This window comes from Pan troglodytes, chromosome 23 (genome assembly GCF_028858775.2).
Source record: "Pan troglodytes isolate AG18354 chromosome 23, NHGRI_mPanTro3-v2.0_pri, whole genome shotgun sequence".
In the NCBI taxonomy this organism is placed as follows: domain Eukaryota; kingdom Metazoa; phylum Chordata; class Mammalia; order Primates; family Hominidae; genus Pan; species Pan troglodytes.
Genome location: NC_086016.1, coordinates 50,549,355 through 50,571,627, shown reverse-complemented (window position 1 = coordinate 50,571,627; position 22,273 = coordinate 50,549,355). Strand labels below are relative to the sequence as shown.

The 22,273-nt window shown below is 57.9% G+C and overlaps 1 protein-coding gene and 2 long non-coding RNA genes across 4 annotated transcripts in view; 2 read left to right on the top strand and 1 right to left on the bottom strand.

Moving 5' to 3' along the window:
- Nucleotides 1-22,273, bottom strand: part of TAFA5 (TAFA chemokine like family member 5) — a 267,603-nt gene that overhangs the window by 204,721 nt on the left and 40,609 nt on the right. The window lies entirely within an intron of this gene.
- LOC129138494 (uncharacterized) lies at nucleotides 4,027-5,005 on the top strand. The gene is made up of 3 exons (XR_008541802.1): nucleotides 4,027-4,257; nucleotides 4,468-4,715; nucleotides 4,877-5,005. It is a non-coding gene; the product is annotated as an uncharacterized LOC129138494 (long non-coding RNA).
- On the top strand, nucleotides 6,555-12,650 carry LOC107970281 (uncharacterized). The gene is made up of 2 exons (XR_001712798.3): nucleotides 6,555-6,809; nucleotides 12,103-12,650. It is a non-coding gene; the product is annotated as an uncharacterized LOC107970281 (long non-coding RNA).

Sequence of the window (22,273 nt, the reverse complement as noted above, 5' to 3'; positions counted from 1 at the left end):
ATCCTGCTCATGCAGCTCCTCCAGTTCTTGCAAGCTTTTCATGGACAGTGGCCTTGCCCAGGAGGTGAGAGGAGAGGATACGGGTCTGCTGTTGATACTGGGGCTACACGGGGCTGGCACCTGCCAAGACTGTGCCAGGCGTCTGGGTCAGAGCCGAGCTGCCCAGCCCTCGGCTGGCGTTTTCCTCCCCGAGCTCAGACGCACTGACCTGGGGGGCTCCCTGCCTTCCAGGGTGCTCCAGGCCCAGCCTTGTCCAGGTCAGGGTCAGGGGCCCTGGGAGCCCAGGCTGAGGGGTCTTCAGCGTGGCTGTGCTGTCAGAGGCCACATTCATGCTGTGCCTGCCTCCTGCTCACTGAGACACCACAGGGAGGGACCTCACCCCATGCCCCAGAGGGGCACGGAGGACTTTGCATGATGTTCCCCAGGGGTGCCCTCAGAGCAGTCCTGGGGGAGAGGGGACACCACAGCAGCCCATCTTATGATGCCCAAATCAGGACCAGGGCCCTCAGAGCAGCCCTGGTGGGGAGGGGACACCACAGCAGCCCATCTTACGATGCCCCAAGCAGGACCAGGAATGTCTGCCTCACCCCCCGGTGACACAGGAACGAAAGGGATCCACGTGGTCCCGGGCACGACTCAGGCCTGAATCCTGGAGGCACCGCTCTTTCCCAAGAACAAGAAGGTCAGAGAAAGCTTTCTGGAGCCCAGACACCCGTGGATCAGAGTAGGGGGCCCTGGATCAGGATGTACCTTGTCTGGACTCCACACCCAAGCACTGTGTGGTCCCAGGCAAGCCACCTCACCTCGGAGCCGCAGGTTCCAACCTGCAAAGAGACCTTGGGAGGATCCAGCAGCATCAAGTTCGGAAGGCAATGGAACCTGCTAGGAACTGTGGGATGAGGGTAGGGGGTAGGGGATATCTGCTTTGATACAAGACACTCCTTCACACAATGCCGGCATTTCCCAGGGGCACCTGGCTCCGTGGGGGTCAAAGCCCTCACATCTGGTTCCATCCAGATGTGACCTCTTAGCTTACTCCCAGAGAGCCATCCAGGGTCCTGCTGGGCACCTCCGACCAGTCTGTGGGAAAGGTGCATGAGAGGCCCATGTGCCAGCCTGGAAGCCCTTGCCCTCTCATGGCGCCCCTGTCTGCATCTGGCCTCACCTGTGGCCTGCACTGACCCTGTTCTCCCAGGCCTACACCTTATCCCGGCCAGATGCGCCATCTGCCCAGGCCCTGGAGCCGAGCACTCAACTCCTGGAGCCTTCTCTAGCTCTAGGTAGGCTGTGTGTGGAAACAGGGCAGGGCCACCTCGGGTGGACACACAGAGGCTGCTACACCCATGCCCAGCATACCCCAAAGTTCCCAGCTTCTGATACAGGCCAGCTTTGCCACATACGAGTCACTTAATGTTCTCAGTTACTGAAACACTCTGTGACTCAGTTTCTCTTTGAGAAGGAGAGGGATGTGACAGTACCTGACAGGGTGGCCTCAGGGATGAGTGCATCATTGCAAGGAAATCATTCAGACCTCGCCTGGTGCAGAGCAAGCTGGCAATGAACACCCAGGACCACAAGTCCAATTCCCGAGGGCGTCTGGCACTGCTAGCGGGGGACTTTGCCTGTTCATCCATCTCCAAACTTAGTCCTCAGACCTGGGCAGGGGCCCATGCTTGTCCTCAATGTGCACAGTTGCCACAGCTCTGACAACCACCCCAGGCCACACAGCAGTTGGTATGGAAGATGAAGCCCAACCTGGCACTGCCTGGTCCTGAAGCCCAAAGCCTGGCCCTGGCCCTGCCACACCATCAGGGGCAGTCATCTCCAAAAGCAGGATAGGCGGGACCACTGCAGTTTTACAGGAGCAGGTAGTCCCTTGGGAGGCACCTGCACCTGCTTTTGCTGAGTCCCTGCATCCTGCTTGGTATTGCCATGGTGTCCCCTTCTCCAAATGCCACCACATGAATACCATGAATAAGATTTAAATTCAAATTAGGGCCACTTTCTGGAATGCATGCAGAATCATTTGCTGCACCAAATTTCAGAAGAGCACGGATCCGGTACTAGCCACCCATCTCCCTGCGCAGTGCTGACCACCAGCTGCCTGGTGGCGAATGGATTCCATGTCCCTGAAGCTCATATTGTTCCGGGCATTTATTGATGGTCCAGGTAATTCAAACATGCTCATGAGCAGGTATCAACATCAGGCCTGGGCTGGAAGCCCTCGGTGTCTACACACTGCAGACTACTTGGCAATTAATTTTTTGGTGACTGTCTAAAGAGAATCAAGGCAGAGAAATGGGATCATGAATCCTGCCTTTGGCTGGAAGCGAGGCTCATTCCATTTGAGAAAGGTGTGGTATGTGTTTACTCTTCCTATTTCTACTAAGGAGACAATTTATGATGAAACTGACTGTGTCATTTCATGCCAATGAATTCACATTTTATGTGGGAAAACTCTTCTTTAGGTCAATCTGATCGCTATAAAGAACTTCTCTTTGGCCAAAAGGCTCTTCCAGCATGGGTGTGAAGGCTTCTTGTGATATAATTCCCAGAAAGACAATGAGTTCAGTGAAACCAAATGACTTTAGTCCAGCAGTGGGCCAAGCACTTAATAAGCACCTGCTGTATGCCAGGTAGTATAGGGAACTGGATTAAAGGGGCCAGGAGATAAGAGACTTCGGTTGTTAGGCGACTGTTGGGAAAACTCTCATGCACGCTCTCACCTGCACTGATGCTGGGCTTGGCCACGTGGCCTGCTTTAGCCAGTGGGATTTTCGTGACCTGGAGGGGCTGGCAGTGATGTGGTTCTGAGGCTGGGCCTGCCCCTGTGAAATGCAGCCCTGAACCCAACCCACCACCTGGAGCCCAGCCTGCCGAGAGCAGCAAAGCTCCCCCAGTCCACTCCCCTGCCCCGGAGCCTGGAACCTGGGGTCCAGTCTGACCCCACTGTAGCTGACCCACAGACCCACGGTCAAAGCCACCACTGCTGACCCAGGGTCCCGAACAGCACTGTGAGGCCCGAGTTTCTGGTTTGTTCCAGAGACAGGCACCCAATCTCAAAAAATATATACTGGTTGGAAACACAAGCTCATGCTAAAAGGCATGGCAGGACGAGTCATCTCCACAGTCGGTGGGGCGAGGGAGCAGGAGGGCAGGGAGATGATGACCCAGAGAGGCGGGCAGCTTCGGGACTGCAGCTGCACATGGCATTTCCAGCCATCCTCCTCGCTACACTCACTTAAGAGAAAGAGTAATCCTAATGGGTGTCAACACCCACATGTGTGCAGCTGGCCACAAAGAAACTGGACAAAGCCCCACGGGGCCAGATCCCCATCAGGCACCGCCGGGCCTCCTGCACCTGAAGCTGGGCCTGTGCACCTGCAGCACTAGCTGCCATGTTCACTCGGGGGAGGTCCCAGGGTCACCTTCCTCACTCCTGGGACCTCCGAAGATGCAGGCAGGAAGAACACATCACACAACAGGGCAGGACTGGGGCTGGAGGACAGGGCCAGGGCTCGAGGGCAGGTTCTCAGTGAAGACCACCCTATTTCCACTCTGGCGCTATCACCGGTTAGCCATGGGATGCTGGGCTCACTAGTTAATGGTGACATTTCCAACCTTCTCCACGTGTGAAATGCAGCAGCAGTCGTCAAACTCAGAGTCCTCTGGAGAGAGACGGAGACACTGAGGCCCACCCCAGAGTCTCGGACTCCGCAGGTCTGAGTGGGGCCAGAGATGGGCATTCCTAACACGCTCCCAAGGCTGTGCCAATGCCACTGGGACCCCACTCTGAGTCACTGGCTTACGAGGTTGCCATGAAATCAGATACTGTCCCTAAAGTGGAGAACCAAGGGCCGGTACATAAGGCAGCACCCCTGAACACAAGCGGCTCTCCCCATTACTGTCACTATTGCACAGTGAAGAGTCTCCCGGCTGCTCCAGCTCTGGCCCAGCAACCATGGCTGGTGCCCATCTCCCCCATCTCTCACCCAGTATGGGGGCTCCAGGCTTGGGGCTGATGTGACATCACAAACAAAGGTATCCTCACTTCCCCTCCTACAAAGGAATGCAAACACCTGGGGAAAGGCTGGATCCCAAGAGACCCCTGAAGCCCCAAGAGCTCCCCTGATTGTTCCAAAGCAACAATCCCCCCCATGAACAACTCAGGGACCCCCTCGATCCACGGCGTGAGGCCCACCAGCAGAGGAAGAGGAGCGTCCAGTCCTGACTCCCACTAGGCGCAGGGGAGCCGAGGTGAGCTCCCAGGCCCGCCGGATCTTCCCGTAAGTGGTTGGGCTGAAAGACTCCCTCTGCCTTTTCATTTGAAAATATAGATACCATCAGACGTTTTGATCATTTCTATTTTTGTTTCTACACTTCAATTTTGGCAGTACTCTCTTGGGAGCTGGGGGGAAACACATTTTTCTCTACCATTTTTAATCTTCTTTTATTTATCAAACTTAGCTCCTCTTTGGGTGGATTAAAACAGACTTGGACAGAGTCTGGAAAAACAAACTCCTTTAAGACAAGACAAAGATTGAGTCTGGCCAACTGGCTATTTTCAATCCTTGCTGAACGGAGTCAAGGCAGTCGGTAGTAACAGCTTGTGGCCATCCGCAATTGTTCTCCCCGCACGAGAGGGTGGAGCCTCCTGGAAGTGACCAGAGCCGGTGACTTCGGGAATCAACCCTCCTGAAACAGCCGATGGCCTAGTGAGTCTTTCCAGAACTGCAGAGGGGCATTTTAGTGTGGAACATGAGTGCTGGGCACCTGGAGGAATGGAGGCGAGCCCCCCATCCTGCGGACCCTCACAGATGGGAAGTAGGAGGAGGACTCGCCAGGCCACGCCCTCACGCACTCTTGATCCTTTTAGGATTCCCCAAAGCTCGCTGGATGCACATCCCTTGCTCAGCAGTCCACATCATCCGTATCTCTCATCCCACAGCCGCGGGCTGCCCAGCCAGGTGAGAAAAACAGGGGCGTCCACACACCCCGTTTGAGAAGGGGGATTCTTTCCCCCACAAGCTCCAAGAGGATAGGGCAGTGTCCGATGGTCACTTGGGGACCTCCAAGAGCCATCCAGTGCTCGGCACAGCGTGTGTTTGCTGAATTAATCAAGGACTTTGCAGTGGACTCAGGCCACCTTGCCCTGGGACGGGCAGGCACAACATGAGGACTGACAATGCGGTCAGCGCACGCCGGCATGGGAGCCTCAGCTGCTGGGAATGCACTTGCTGTGAAGTGCTGACCAAGGAGTGGACTCTGCCTGCTGGCCACGTGCAGGCGCAGTCCCCATGGGGAGGCACGCTTCTTCCGGGCTGAAGGGGAGCCCTCCTCCTCCAGACTCAGCGAGCCCACCTGCTCCTCCAGGCTGCCCGCCCAAGTTGTGCCCGTAATGGGATGGGAGGGCCAGCCCCAAAACTGAGCATGCGCCTGGCTCTCCTCCCGCCCAGCGACGGGCCTGGCCACCCAGAGCCTCCGGAGCAGCTCCCTTGGGTGGCACCTGCTTGAGGCTCACAGATCCTGGCACTCCCCTTCCCCAGGGTGGCAGAACCCAGCCAAGTTATAGCAGGCAGCACTCACGCCTTCACCCACTCATTCATGTATTAATCTGCCCTGCCGGACTCCAGGGGCATCTGTTGACAAAGAGCCTCTAACTGGAACGGGCCGTGGGGACTGTGTCCTGGGGTCTCTCAGGTGCCCAGGCGACAATCTCCTTGGGGCACTAGGTAACTGCAGCAATTTCCCCTCCCTCTCTCCTGCACCCAAGGGACCTGCCCAGCTGTCTCCACACCCTAGAGCCCACCTGGTACTGCTCCTGGATGATTTCTGGGTGTCGGCCCTGTCTGCCCAGGAATAGCAGGGGTCCTGAAAACAGCGGCAGCCCCAGAGCCTCCACCTCTCCCAGCACCAACACAGGATGCTCCATAACACCCAACCTAGTTCCAAAGAGATTGTGAGTGGCAGCTGGGTTCAGAGTAATCACTGCATAACCCAGAAACATTCATTAAGCACCTACTGTGTGCTGGGCTATCCACTACGCATTAGGAGATACAAGACATAGGGTTGCTGCCCTCATGGGCGTCTCACTCAGGTCAGGGAGCAGCCAAATAATTGCAATCACAACAGTGTCCTATGAGTGCTGTGACCCGGGGCAGATCCAGCCCCCTCTGAGGCAGGGGCCACCTGGAACACTGTGCCAGGGAATTCCGAGACCAGAGGCCTTACGCCAAATGGCAGCATGGCACGGTCTGGATGGCAGGCTTCAGTGAGTGGCGGAAAGACTGCGGGGAGGGCAGAGCAAGAGGGAGGAAGAATAGTGTCTCCCACAAATACAGTCCACTTTCTCCAAACCTGAAGACTCGCTTAGAACCTCATGATCCGGGAATCCATCTGGAGATTGTGAAAGTCATGGTTCCCCTGAGAGTCCTTCCGCCTGTTGACTGAGCCATTGGGGGCTGGCTGGACTGCTCCCACCATGCAGCAAAGGAGAGGCGGCTGCTGCCCACTGAAAAGCAGGTGCGCTCAGCATCCTTCCTTCACACCCTTAGGGCCTGGCGGCAGGAGGTGGGACGAGATGCAGACTTCAGCCCCGAGTCTGGCTTACTTCAGGATCCCTCAGGGCTGTCTCACCTCAGAGGCAGCGTGGGACCCCAGGCCACACCTTGTTTGCAGGCCTCGCCTAGATCGTGGTAACAGCCAGAACTCAACAATTTCTCCAAGTCAGCCTCCCCGCGGGCCGGAGTGGGGACTGAGACCAACATGCACCCTCATCTGTGGGCACGCAGGGACACAGCAAGTCCAGAGTGAGTGCTTAGTGCACATCAGGCCTTAAGAAGGGGGGTGGAAATGCAAAGCACCTAGCCAGCTGTGACGCTCTGTGCAGCTCCGGGAGGAAGCTGGCATGTGCTGAGGCAGTTAGCGCCGTTGCACCCTCCTGGTGCTGCAGCTCATTTGAAAAAAGCCCAGATTAGCATGCGGTGCAGAGGTCTGCATATTTCAACAAACGGCTGCCTTGTTGGATGTCACCTCGAGGGACGGGCTGACGGAGTCCCTGGCAAACCCAGGACTGGCCGTGGAGTGGGGACACAGCCTGAACTGCCCCCAAGCCGGTGGCATTGGCTTGCCCTGTGCAGCCTCCTCCCATAGAGGGGGCAGACAATGTGGGGGGAGGATGCCCCCCCAGGTCCACAGCTCTGCAGAGGGCTTGGACCCCACTCTGCCAGTGTGGCGGGCATCAGAGCTGGGTGGGGCTCTGTGAAGTTAGGGTCATGGAGATGGTATGTAAACCATGGGACCTGAAGGGAAGACCCCACCCCAGGGTGCACACCCCAGACACCAGGACACACCCCGGCTGACAGGTCTGGCCAACGGAGCACTTAGGAGCAGGTGGTCTCTGCAGCCCACCCCGCTGTCCTGCTGAGCACCCAGGTACCCATGGCACTGGCACATGACCAAGGACAGACATCCATGGTGTGGGCTGCCTGGAGCCCCCCAGGCCCCTAGGAGCTCCTCGGCTTATCAGAGACCAACTCCAGCCCTGAAAGCCCTCATTTTCTGGGGTCTTCTGGAGCCCCCCAAGGGGATCACCCGTGCCTCTCCAGGTGGAGAATGAGGCTCAAATGGAGGGGAATCTTGGAAGCCCGGATGCCCCGCCTGGAGGGAAGCTGCCTGCTGGGGCAGACACCTGGCCTGTCCAGAGCCTAACTGAATGCCACAGGTCCCAGAGATACTCAGCTTGGAGCAGCCTCTGCACTGAGCAGGCCTGGAGTCAGTGGGCTCTGCCCAAGCAGGGACACAGTCCCCCAGGAAGTTGAGAACACAGCAAGCCAGAGCGGGGAGGCCTCCAGTGAGGTCCAGCCATCTCCACTGCAGCAAGGATAATATCTCCTCTCCAGACTGCGGTCAGCAGCGGGCCCGAGGTGTCCTGCTCTGTCATGGCGGGAGGGTTCCATGAGCAGCAGCGAGGGTCCCCCCGTAAGAGGTTGCCCCCACCCCGCCAAGGCCAGACCAGCAGGGAGGCTCTCCTTGGAGGCAAGGCCCCCACCTCCTGCTGTTCCTGGGTGACATTTCCTCCAGAGAGTGGCCGGAAAGGTCACCTCCCCTCCACTCGGGCCTGCTTCATTGCCGTGATTACACTTTACGATTCTTTTATGAAGGATTTTGTCTTTAAGTTCCACAAATGTTATTGCAAAAAATGACTTGGGCCCCATCTCTGCCCCGGGGAGGGGAGCGGCCTGGCTGATTGGTAATAAGGGCTGATGCGTCAGAGATCCTCATTTTCAACAGGGCTGGAGGAGACAAACGACCCCCGGCTCCCCAGGAGATGTTCAGAGACGCAGGTGCCAGGGGAGGGCGTGGAGGGCTCCAGGTGGACGCAGACCCCAGACCACTCTCCCCTCTCTGTGCCCCTCAGCAAGTCACCCACTGCCAGATCGGGGTCCCGCTATGTAGAGTGGTCATGGACACTTCACACAATATGCACACACTCCACACACTCCACACCATACACATCACACACTACACACCACACACGACACGCACCACACATCATACACCCCAGACAGTACACCAGTACACATATCACTATACACACCACACACACACAAATACACACATCACACACACCACACATACACCACACAAACACATCACACACACATACACACAACACACACACACCATACACATCACACACTGTACACCACACATGACACACACCACACATCATACACCCCAGACAGTACACCAGTACACATATCACTATACACACCACACACACACTAATACACACATCACACACACCACACATACACCACACAAACATCACACACACACCACACACACACACCACACACCCACACACACACCACACACCCACACACACACCACACACACACATCACACACGCACACACAACACACACACACCACACATACACAACACACACACCACACATGCACACACACCACACACGCATCACACACACACCACACACCACACACCACACATGCACACACACGCCACACACGCACACACACCACACATGCACACACACGCCACACACGCACACACACCACACACACACCACACATGCACACACACCACACACACATACACATCACACACACATCACACACACACCACACACCACACACCACACATGCACACACACGCCACACACGCACACACACCACACACACACCACACACATACACACCACACACCCGCACACACACCACACACACACCACACACCCGCACACACACATATGCACACACACCACACACATCACACACACATACACACTACACACACATCACACATGCACACACACCCCCCACACCCACACACACACCACACACACACATCACACACACCACACACGCACACACACCACACACACATCACACATGCACACGCACACACACACCACACACACAGCCCCGGCCCCTCCAATCTGAACACCCGGGTGACAAGAACCACAGCAGCTGATTGATGCCGGGCCCTGCACACTGGCCTCCCAGGCCCTGCACTCGGCGTCCTGGAGCTCCTTCCACTCAGCACCCACACAATCCCCTGGGGTATCTGTGGCCCCCAACATGCCCCGGGGGAGCCCAGAGCCGGCTTCCCCCAGCTGGAAGACAGCACTGCTGGGGCCTTCCCAGGGCACGGGTGGTGGCACTCAAGACCCGGAGCCTGGCAGGGCTGCAGACCTTGCCACCCCTGAGGTCAAGGCCTCCCAGCAGTCCCACCTTGAAGAAGGACTTGAGCCCAGAGCCAAGGGGAGGGTCCTGTGTGTCTGTGGCCAGGTGCACTGAGTCCTCACTGCAGGTCTGCGTGGGGCCTCCCACCCTGGCCTCCCTCCACCCTCCCAACACCGACACGGGGGGTGGCACCTGTTGCCTTGTGTGGCATACAGGCGGGCTGGGGAATATGCCTGGGCTCCTCACACCTGGGACAAGGAAAACAGCAGCAGGCCGAGGCTGAACTGTGAGTTGTCTTCCCTGAGAGAGGCAGACTCCACAAAGAATGAAACAATGCCCTTCAGCAAAAGTCTGGGTCCTACGGGCCCTCCAGAAAGCATGGGAATGGGGAGGGTCTCCAAGTCCCTGCACGATGCTCCAAAGGGTACAGGGTTCTGGAGTCTCCAAGTACCTGCACAAACACCCCAGCAGGGACAGGCTCCTTGGAGTCTCTGGGTTCCTGCACAAAGGTCCCAGGGGCTATAGGGTCCTGGGGTCTCCAGGTCCCTGCACAAGTGCCCCAAATGGTACAGGTTTCTGGGGTTTCCAAGACCCTGTACAAACGCCCCGGGGGGACAGGGTCCTGGTGTCTCTGGGTCCAGTGCACACACCCAGGAGGCACAAAGTCTTGAGAAGTGCTGCCGTTCAGTGGCGGACTTCCTGGGGCTTCACTCCCAGCCCTGACTCCCCCACCCCCTGTCCCTGAACAGGTTCCTCAGCCCAGGATCCCCATTTTCCTTTGGTGAGCCCCTCTGCAGGGTTTGGCCCAGGTCTGGAGCCTCACGTCCACACAGAGAGCTGCTACCAGGACCTGTGTTACCTGGCCGGCTTCTAATAAATGGCTGCTGTTTGTATTTTTTTTTTTTTTTTTTTTACTGTCAATGAAAAATGGTCTGACAGGCAAACACAAAAACAAACCCATTACACCGAGTGCCACAAAAATCTTCCTCTCAACATCTGAAGCTAAAATTGAGGCCAAGCTTCACAGTACATTAGTGACTAAATTCTGAATAACATCGTTTTGTAAAGGAGAAATAATTGGCAAATTATGAGATTATTTTAGTACAGTAACTTGAGAAAGAACAAGAAGAAAAGGAAGCGAGGCTTGGATTCATGAAAAACAAAAGATGCATTTGAGGCAAAAAAAAAAAAAAAAGGCAAACTCCTGTGCAAATCTGCACTCAGCGTTTCTTACCTCGAGGTGGGACTGGGTCGTTTTTGCCGGGGGCGGAGGACACCCTAGAAGTCAAAGGCTTATGTGCCCCATTAGACCTCAGGGGACCAGGGACTGGAGCAGAGAGGTCGGGTAATCGGTCATCGTTCCCATGGCGGGTGTCAGTTCTGGGCACAAGTGGCCTCAGAGAGGGATTCTCTGGGGGTCCAGGCAGGATCTGCCTCCCCCACCCCTCCAGAGGTTTTCCAGGCTTCCACCCAGGGGATCCACCTCCCCCCACCGCCCTGGTCCTGGGGAGCAGGCTTCAGCCCACGGGTCCCTTCTATTTCCCACCTGCACCGGTGCTGCAGTGGGAAATGAATTCAAACACACCTTTGTGACCTACACGGGTCTAACCTGGGCAAACTCAGCCTCCCGTGCACAAGGCTAGACCCAAGAAGGCACAAGCCCTGGTGGCCAGCAGGTTCACTGCGGGTGAGGGGGCCAGCCCTTCTCCTGCAGTCAAGGCTTGCCGGCTTTTACCCGGCTGCTCCTAACCCTTCCCAGGCCCCCAGTTCCACTCCCAACCCCCCAATCCATGGGACATGGGCTCTGCCAGACCCCGGTTTTCTCTCCAGTGCTGGAATCCAACCAAACTCCTCTCCCTGGCAAGGCCCCATCCCCTCCCACCTTCTGCCTGTACCCCTGCCCCCTTCAGCACTGGTGGCAGGTTCTAGGACTTCGAAGTTTCCCCTCTGGCTCCCGTTACCCAGTTCTCAGCCAACGTATCACGTCCTGGGGGTGACCTTGCCTGGTCAGCTAAGCCCTGTGCTTTCCTGCCGCTATTAAGCCCTCTCCTGAAGTTCTCTAGCTGAGCCCTGTGGCCTTCCTGGCACTGTTAAGCCCTCTCCTGAAATTCTCTGACAGGCCCTGGAACTCCAGCAACATTGCTGGATATTTCTTCATTTGCTCATAGGCTCTGTTCCCGTGGGCGGGCCCTGTTGGGTGGCACCGACCTGGCTGTAGCTCAGCACAGCATACCTTCCTCGTCCTTCCCAATTTCCACCTGAGGGGCTCCTAGCTTCTTAAAAAAATACAGAAAGTGGGAAGAGAAAAGTTGCAGTGACAAACTGCACCCATCTACATGTAACTCCGTCTTTAAGAAAAGTCAACACAATAATTTTCTTTGTTTCAGAACAGATGCCAAGAGGGAAATCAAAACAGCTTTTCCTGCCTGGGAAACAGTAACAACCACTTCAGAGTGATCACTGCCCGGCCACGCACAGCCTGGAGGAGCCCATGTCCTATTAGGGTATCGGCTTTGCCTCCGATTATCTGGCAAATAAACCAATTTAGGAGTCCACCAGGGTCTTTCTGGCCACCTCTCCAGGGCCCTGGCTGGGCCAGTCCTGTCTTCATTTCCATACAGCCAGCATCCTCAGTGAGATGGAGAAATGTCATTATTTACCAAGAAACCAAGATCTGAAAATGGCAATTACTCGGCAGGTCAGCAGAAAGCCCCAGGATACTTCTCTCCCCAGGATTCAGCCAGCAGCTCGGAGCTGGAAGACACAGCCAGTGCCCACCCCACAGGCTCCCACCCCCTGTGAACTCACGTCCCATTGGTTTACAAAAACGAGTATGTATCCCCCCCACAAATACATATTCATGCCTCCAAATGTAAGTCTATTGCATACTTTATAAAATACAAACTGAAAAGTGGCAGTAAAATGCAGATATAAACATGACACAATTCACCTGCTTGCTCTGTGGGCCCTGGGGACTGGATTCCGCACCTCCAGGGTGGAAGGAGACAAGCTCCCTGCACCGTTGATCCTAGGACTGGCCGTGGGACTTACTTGGCCAATGGGATGTTTGTGGATGTGACCCAGGAGGAGCCCTCAATGAGCTCCGGAGGTTGAGTTTGGTGTCCTGCGATTTCCCACGGCAAGACCATGCCGGGAAGTAGCTAGTCAAGAATACACGGAGACGCATGGAAGAGACCTGAGCCCACCGCGGCCCGGAGCAGAGAGCATGGCAGACCCATGAGCAGGCACAGCCATGCTCCCTGCTGTGGGCCACAGAAGCTGGACTGCTTGTCAGGCAGCACCAGTGCAGGGAGAGCTGACTGGCTCTGATTCCGGCCACCACCTGGTCCTCATTCTGCCCTCCAAAGTTCCACATGGACGATACTGTATCCTGAAGGGCTCAAGGGAGGGAAAGCTCGCCGGCCAATACCCAACTACCTCGAATCAACCAGAGCCAGAAAACTGGCCTGAGGATGGGGCGCCCCATGGCCTGGCTCACAACCAGCCTGAGGGCAGGGCTCGGGGCAGCGGCCCTCAGCCCCTTGCCCAGGACTGTCCTCCTCCTCCACCTGCTCAGTCCCAGCTCCCATCCCCGCCCCTAAACCAGGAGCTGGCAGCGACTTTCGGTAGAGGGCCAGGTAGTCAATATTTTCGGCTTGGCAGCCCCGGGCCATCTCGGTGGTTTCACGTATTTTTCTTTTTTTGTTATAACCCTTTAAGATGATTAAAACCATCCTTAGCTTCCTGGCAATATAAAAGCAGGCCACTCAGCCTAAAACCCGGAGCATCCACACCTGAATCTGCCTTCAGGAAGGGGCATGGAGCTGACCACGCGCTGGTGACAGAGAGGTCCGTGCACTGCCTGGATCTATGGCACCCCCACGCCAAGTGGCCCACGGGGGAATGGAGGGCATCGTGCCCCTGCCACCCCCTCACCCTGACCCTACACCCTCAGCCCGATCCCCACCATCAGCCAGAGGGGCCTCAGGAAACCAGGTGTACAGGGTCTGCTCAAGGCCTCTCCTGCTCTCTTCACTCCGGCAGGAGCCTGGCTTAGTCTGGGGACACCGTGGGGCCTTCTAGGCTGCTGGGCTGGGCGCTCTGACAGGGGAGCAGAAAGGGGCCTCCAGGGCCCCAGGGAGAGCTGCAGGACCCTGGCTGCAGCGCCTGCTGGGCTGGGCTTCCTCCTGAAACAAGAAGGAGGCCATGGCATTTGGTTTGACGCTCATCGGGAGCTCCTTGCTGCCAGCTTCTGGGTCCTCCCAGGAGCCTTGTCCAACTATGGGACCCGTGGGCTGGGATTGAGAGTCCAGGCTGGCCAGGGCCGCATGCTCAGTCAGTAAGTGGCAGGGCCCAGATTTGAAACCAAGCCCCATCCTCTGCCCACATGCCTCCTGGCACACAGACATGGCCTGCCCTGGGGTTTTGTCCCTGGCATCCCTGGTCTAGAGTGGATGGAGGAGTGGGGAACGCCACCCTGAGCTCCCATGGCCAGACCCCGTCTCTCCCAGACGATGACGATCTTGCCTGGAAATGCACCAAGAACAGAGCGGGAACCTCATGTCCTCAGGTCCCCAGGGAGCCGGGCCATGTGGTGGCAGCGCCAGCCTCCCCCGCCCCACCCTGCCCCCACCCCGGGTGTCTCAAAGGCAGAGGAACGAGAGCCACAGAACAATCCGTTCCATCGGGGCCTCTGCCAGCACCAAGCCATCTGGCTCAAGTCATCGGGACCTCCCAAATTCCTGCCAGACCGGGAGGCCGAGGGGGTTTTTGTTTGGGGTGGCATTCCTCCTGACCACACCCATCACTAAGAGCTCCTAAAGGAGAGGCACCCAGGCCAGCCACGTCCAGAGGGAGCCCCCGTCCCAGGTCCTGCTCCTCTGCAGACGACAGAACTCAGCCAGCCGCAGCCCAGCCAGTGCCAGCGTGTCCGGGGGCTGCCTCGGGTCTGTGGGGCAGCTCCCAGCCACTCCTCCACACACAGATGTGAAGCTCCTCCCTTCCCCAGCGTAAACCCTCCTGGAGCACAGAAAGCCACTGCCGTGTGCATGTGTGTGCGCACCGCCTGTGCCCATGGGCGGCTGCAAACAAAGGCACTCTGTCCTCCCCGCAGCACAGGGCACAGGGAGCCGGAAGCCTTGGCCGCAGATGAAGACAGGCATGCTGTTGACATGGAAACCCAATAGTTAAAAATTCTTCAGGCGGTTTCGAAATGTCAAATTTTGATAACCAGGTTGGAGTCCTTGTTCCTCCATAGTGAAATGTTTGGCAAAACAAGCCCTGCCATGAATTCCTGACAACTCGTCAGCCACGGCGCACGCCTGAGCCATATGTCCCTCGACGGGCGGTGTGCGCTCGTTACCCACCCGCGCCAGCTCCCGGTGCTGACACGCTGTCAGGGCTGAAAGGACGGCCTGCCTCTCCGGGCTCGTCTTTTATGGACATATAACTTGTTGGCGGACAAAGGACATCCACTTGTTTCCCGGCTTGCCGAGAGGAAAGCCCTCTGATAGACAATTCTCCCTCTATGTTGCCCCACAAAAACCCGGGACTGCTGGCATTTGCCTTGAGCCGGGGACAGTAGGTTTCCAAGTCCCTGCTAATTAATGGAAACGTGTGTGTGTGTCGGGGCATGGGGGACGCATGAAGACAGAGACCCACACCTACATATGGACACTTGCTTCTGCCAAGTTAGTTTCAGGAGACGAAAACCAACCCATGTGGGAACTCGCTGCATGCGGCACCAAGCGGCGGTGCAGCTCTGTGGCGGGGGCTCGACAACACGGGCACTCCTGTGGGGGGTGTGTCTGTGTGTGCCCCTGTGCAGCCATGCATGAGTGCCCATATGCGTGCCTGTGCAAATGTGTGTAATATGTGTGCAGTGTGCTCACACCTACGTATATGCATATACCCACACAGCCTGTGTGCACACACACGAGTGCTCATACACGTGCCGGTGTGACCGTGTGTGTGATGTGTGTGCAGTGTGCTCACAACTACATATATGCATATACTCACACAGCCTGTGTGCACACACACACGAGTGCTCATACATGTGCCAGTGTGACCGTGTGTGATGTGTGTGCAGCATGCTTGCATCTAAACATATGCATATACCCACACAGCCTGTGTGCACACACGCATGAGTGCTCATACATGTGCCAGTGTGACCGTGAGTGTGATGTGCCAGTGTGACTGTGTGTGTGATGTGTGTGCAGCATTCTTGCACCTACATATATGCATATACTCACACAGCCTGTGTGCACATGTATGCATGAGTGCTCATCACATGTGCCAGTGTGACCGTGTGATGTGTGTGCAGCATGCTTGCATCTACACATATGCATATACCCACACAGCCTGTGCGCACACAAAGGCACGAGTGCTCATACATGTGCCTGTGTGAACGTGTACATTGTGTGTGCAGTGTGCTCACACCTACACATATGCGTATAGCAACACAAACTGTGTACATGTTTGTGTTCAATGCTCATCTGTGACACATACACACCCGTGTAATACTGAAGTCAGACATTTCTCCTAAGGCCATCACATCCTCTCTTGACGCACTCCTGTGCAGGTATTATTTGTAAATGTGCACCTTACATGCACACTCATGTGCAGGTCACAGTGTGTGGGAGTGTGACTGTGTGTGTGTGGATGAAAAGACACACTTTTAAGAGACACACACACATACTACAGTGGTGCGGTGATCATTTGCATAAAAACCTGTATAAAGGTTCCACCTCCCCTGGAAAGACACCCTGTGCACAGCAGAACGTTCCCCGGTAAGGGTTGCTGGGCTGGGATCCCAGGGTGAGAGGCCCCAGGGCCCAGCCTTGGGGAGGGGCTGCCCAAGGCTGGGGAGAGGTGATGTTCCGGAATGTTCCGTGTTCGCTGGCTGGGGTGACAGAGCTGGCCGGGGACCCACGAGTGGCCAGTAGAACTAGGAAGAAAAGGAGAGGACAGAGGAGCTAAGGCGTCTGTGCTGAGGCTGCTGCTCAGCCTCCAGGACCCCCAAGACAAACAATGGGCACCGGCCTCCATCCCTCCACGGCCAAGCCTCCACAGTCGCTGAGCGCAGCCGCTTCTGCGGCTCCCAGCCCCGTGTCCCTGACCTGCAGCAGAGCCCGCTTTCTCAGTGCAGGTCCGCCCGCGGTGCCCGCCGGAGAGCTGGGCCTCCCCCTCCCCCCGTTCCAGGGTAAAGGACAGTGGAGGGGGCGCAGCCTCTCCTTCAACCTCCCCACACCCCCGCAGGGCGGCCCCAGCAAGCACCTGGAGGAGACATTCCCGGAAGTGAAGCTGGAGGACGAGCTGCTTGGCTCCGGGCACAGGCACATTCCAGGGCCCTGTGGGCTCAACTGCAGCCTCCCTCAGGCCCTGCCCTCCAGCCTGCCCTGCCCACCCACCCAGGCTGTCCTGGACCTGCTGCTCAGCTGACACGGCCCCTCCTCTCTGCCTCCACACTCCTCAGTCCTAGAGCTGGCCATGCAGGGTTACCCCCGTGGGAGCCCTCTGCAGACCCCCGGAGGAACGCCCGGCCCCACCTCACCTGCCTGTGCCGTCTCATCTGCTTGACCCACCTCACCTGCCTGCCCTACTTCAACTGCCCGGCCCCTCACCTACCTATCAGCCCTCGTCTGCCTGACTCCCCTCACCTGCCTTACCCACCCCACTTGCCTGATCCACCTCACCTGACTTACTCATTGCACCTGCCTGACCCACCGTACCTGACTTACTCATTTCACCTGCCTGACCCACCTCACCTGACTTATTCATGTCACCTGCCTGCCTCCCCCACCTGTTTGACCCACCTCACCTGCCTGCCCTACTTCAACTGCCTGGCCCCCTCACCTACCTATCAGCCCTCATCTGCCTGACTCCCCTCACCTGCCTTACCCACCGCACTTGCCTGATCCACCTCACCTGACTTACTCATTGCACCTGCCTGACCCACCTTACCTGACTTATTCATTTCACCTGCCTGCCTCCCCACCTGCTTGACCCACCTCACCTGCCTGGCCCCCCTCACCTGCCTGACCCCCCTCACCTGCCTGTCACCCCTCACCTGCCTGGCCCTGCCTCACCTGTATTCTTGACTCTGCTGTGAGGGTAGCAATGGAAGGAGACCCTGTGGGCTCTCCTGAAAGGAGAGTTTCTTCTCCATGTCATCAGCCCAGCTCCAGGAAATGCAGATGCTAAGGGGTCCTTGCTAACTTTGGGGTGCTGACCCACTATGACCCCACAAACCATGGCCCATGCCCTCCACAACGTGCCAGGCTCATCCTTTCCACCAAACATGGTGAAAACGGCTGTCATCCAGCCACACGGCTGCTGCTTCCCCATTTTCTCATATTTCTGGAAACTGGCTTCTCTGTACAGCAAGAAACGACAGGTGGGAAAAGGAAAAAGAAGGTTTGGGGAAATGCGAAAATGTCCTTCTCTGGGCAACAGCTCACTGCGAAATTTCATTCTGGCCAGGGACCAAGATGCCCAGAGGGTGGCCTCGAGTTGGGAAAGGGGCCCTAGGGTGTCCTTCTCCCATTCCCTTCCAGATCTTTCTACAGCCATCTCCCGAGGGCCTCACTGCTTGGGGTGTGACCCCTTCCTGGCGTTTCAGAATGTGGTGGGATCCAGCTTTGACTCAAATGACCAAAATACATCCTGCTGACATCTCTGATGGGCAAGGCCCTAGCTGGACCTCAGACTTGCAGCCTGGAGGCCAAGACGCTGAAGACCTCGTGCTGAGAGAGCCCCACCGGGGCCTGCCCTGGAGTCCTCACCCTGTGCCACCCCTGCCACCTCCGTGCCAGCTGTGCTGGGGTCGCCTTCTGCAGACACAGGGCTTGGACACCACAATTCTGGGGTCCCAGGTGAGAGCCAAAGGTTTGACGGCTGCACCCCTCCCCCTCACACCTAACGGGAGACCAGGGCATCGATGAGACTTCTATTCTTTGCTCCTTGCACCCTAATCACCGCTGGTCCCCTCACCCTTCCTCAGGGCCACCTCCTCAGACCCCAGCCATCACCGCTGGTCCCCTCACCCTTCCTCAGGGCCACCTCCTCAGACCCCAGCCATCACCGCCGGTCCCCTCACCCTTCCTCAGGGCCACCTCCTCAGACCCCAGCCATCACCGCCGGTCCCCTCACCCTTCCTCAGAGCCACCTCCTCAGACCCCAGCCATCACCGCCGGTCCCCTCACCCTTCCTCAGGGCCACCTCCTCAGACCCCAGCCATCACCGCCGGTCCCCTCACCCTTCCTCAGGGCCACCTCCTCAGACCCCAGCCATCACCGCCGGTCCCGTCACCCTTCCTCAGGGCCACCTCCTCAGACCCCAGCCATCACCGCCGGTCCCCTCACCCTTCCTCAGGGCCACCTCCTTGGACCCCAGCCATCACCGCCGGTCCCCTCACCCTTCCTCAGGGCCACCTCCTCGGACCCCAGCCACTCCATCAGGCTGGACCCTAATCACCGCCGGTCCCCTCACCCTTCCACAGGGCCACCTCCTTGGACCCCAGCCATCACCGCCGGTCCCCTCACCCTTCCTCAGGGCCACCTCCTCGGACCCTAGCCACTCCATCAGGCTGGACCCTAATCACCGCCGGTCCCCTCACCCTTCTGCAGGGCCACCTCCTTGGACCCCAGCCATCACCGCCGGTCCCCTCACCCTTCCTCAGGGCCACCTCCTCGGACCCCAGCCACTCCATCAGGCTGGACCCTAATCACCGCCGGTCCCCTCACCCTTCCTCAGGGCCACCTCCTCGGACCCCAGCCATCACCGCCGGTCCCCTCACCCTTCCTCAGGGCCACCTCCTCAGACCCCAGCCACTCCATCAGGCTGGACCCTAATCACCGCCGGTCCCCTCACCCTTCCTCAGGGCCACCTCCTCGGACCCCAGCCATCACCGCCGGTCCCCTCACCCTTCCGCAGGGCCACCTCCTCGGACCCTAGCCACTCCATCAGGCTGGGCGGCAGCAGGCACAGGCCTCCCAGGGGGTGCTCCCAGGGCCTCTGCTCCCAGAAGGACACTGCACAGGGGAACCTCCGCCCGCACCTGTCAGCAAACCCCCGTCCCCTGGCAGCATTTAGGGGAACAGCCTAGGGACTCAGCACCCTGGGCTCACTTCAAGCTCTACCACCCACAGGCGGTGGGACCTTGGCAAGTGTCTGGATGTCTCTTGGCCTCAACTTTCTCACCCTGGACATGGAGAAGATATGATCTCCCTGTTGCAAAGACAGTGTGTGTCCTGTGTCCTCCAAATCCTAGGACTCATTCCTCAGATGCTCCCAGCCCGTCTTCCCGATGGGAGCCAGGGCAGGGGCACCATTCCTTGCTGAAAGATGTCAGGTGGAAGTGGCCCGGGTCCTTCCAGGCCTGACCTCCTGTGCCATCCTCCTCTTCTTCCCCTTTCATGGTGACCTGGAAGCCACGTGTGAGACGGCAGCTGCATTAGAGGCCCCCAGCGACTGGGTGGGCCACACCCTATGCCTGCAGCAGGGCAGATGCTGGACGTGACTATAGTGTCTGCAGCCTGAGGTCTCCCATCCCACCTGCCTCACTAACCCCACCAGCGACAGTGCATAATCGTTGACTGATCCCAATATTTTAAAACCTGAGACCAAAATACACAAAGAGACTATCCTGAAGACACAATAAATCCTTGCTGGGTACATGAACAGCCTTGGGATTGAGCAGGAGGGAAATGGTCTCTTGAGAACATGTAATACGTGTTTCCAACATGTACTCCTCGCCGGAAAGATCCGAGCTGTCAGGGCTGGCCACAGCCTGAAAAGGTGCGGAGTAAATAAAAGGCAAATATGGTGAAGATTAGACGTGCGGCCTCCGTAATCTCCTAAAGAGTGCTGGCTGGGCAGCCCTGGAGGCAAGGGCCACATTTGCATAATCTCTGTAGAAAAACCCCTGGAAGCCAAGCTTATCATGGTTCTGAGAAGAAGAAAAGGCAAGGAGATCCCTCCTCTTCATCAGAGAACAGAAAGCACCAAGGGGTTCCTCGTCCGGAGGAGGCAGGCGGGGTGCACAGGAGCAGGGCTCGGGAGAGAGCCACCCACCTTCCTCTGGATGCACAGTGACCAGCTGTGCAGACAGGAAACGGGAGCTCATCTGCAGAATCAGACCCAGAAGCGTCACCAGCTGTGCCGGCATGTGCTGGGCATGAAGTCCTGTCCGTGGTGTGCCTGGCTGTTCCTGGCTGTGGGACGTCCACCCTCTCCTGCCCTGCCAGGCCCGTCCGTCCTTCTGGGGGAGTTGGGGGGTGGGAGGCACCTGCTGTCTCTTCCTCCAGGGTCAGCCTCCCAGCCTCTCCTCCCAGGATTAGAGAGTGCAGTCCTGGGGGCAGTCCCAGACAACCTCCCTGTACGAACCCCTTTCTGTTCCCAAGAGGCATGTGGTCTCTGGCGCGAGACTGACAGCTCAGCAGGAGGGCGCGCTGGGGGTCTAAAGGCATTTCTCCTGCAGGCGAGGAAGGCAGGGTCCAGGCTAGAGTCCCCTGCACAAAGCCGGTAAGCTTAGGGGTGCAGGCCGGCTACCCCAACCTGATGCCAATGCCAAACCAAGTCAGTAACCCCCATGTCGACTGCACCTGCAGGGAAGACCCACTGTGGCCTCAGGGACCTCGAAGTCTGCCAGATCCCAGGCCACAGGGCACCGGGGCGGGTGTCAGGAGCCGCCTGCAGAGGCTGCAAGACTCACGTTGTCTGCAAGAAAGCCCCTCTCACTGTCCGCTCCAGGGAGGGGACAGGCAGGCTGGTGCCCCAGAGCTTTCACCTGCCCAGTCTTCATCACAGCCCCACCCTGCCCAGGACAGGCTCCCAAGAGGCAGAGCCAGGGCAGGACAAGCCTGGGACTGGGGCTCAGCTCCTGCGGCCACACATCTGAGCTCCACGCAAGGCCGAAAGGGTTGGCCAGGGGCCGCTCAGCTCATCACAAAAGCAGAAGGTTCCCCATGCAGACCCACACTTCCTGGATCTGAAACAGGCCCAGCCACGTCGGCAGGCAGTGCGGTGGCTCCTGGCTACCCCAGCCACCTCTGACTGATTCCCTGAGACGGTCCACACACCCATGACCAGCTCTTGCCGGTTGGCATGTCTGTGAGTGTGGCCAGTCCCCTAACAAGGCTGGGGTCGGGGCGGGCAGGGGCACCACTTTGCACAGGGGGTCCCTGTACAGTGGAAGCTCAGTCTGTCATGTTATTGTGACATCTCAGCCACTTTCATTTGGAACCCGAGGGACATTTCTCCCCTGCTTTGTCGAACCCCATAGCCACACACACTGGGGTCACCTCTCCTGCCCCAAACCTCACTCCTGGGAACTCCCTCTGCCACCGGCCCCCTGAAGGGGTGGGCCTGGGGGTCAGGTGTGAACCAGGTGGCCATGACTCCCGGCCCAAAGACAGCAGGTCCCATGTGACATGGACAGTTGGACAGGAAAGACGGGAGCCCATTGGAGGAGGGTCGCCAAGCAGAAGGGATGGGAAGGGAGGGAGCCAGGGGAGCGCTGGTTTCTTGCCCACCCTCTAGCAGGGGAGGAGACGGGAGGAGCC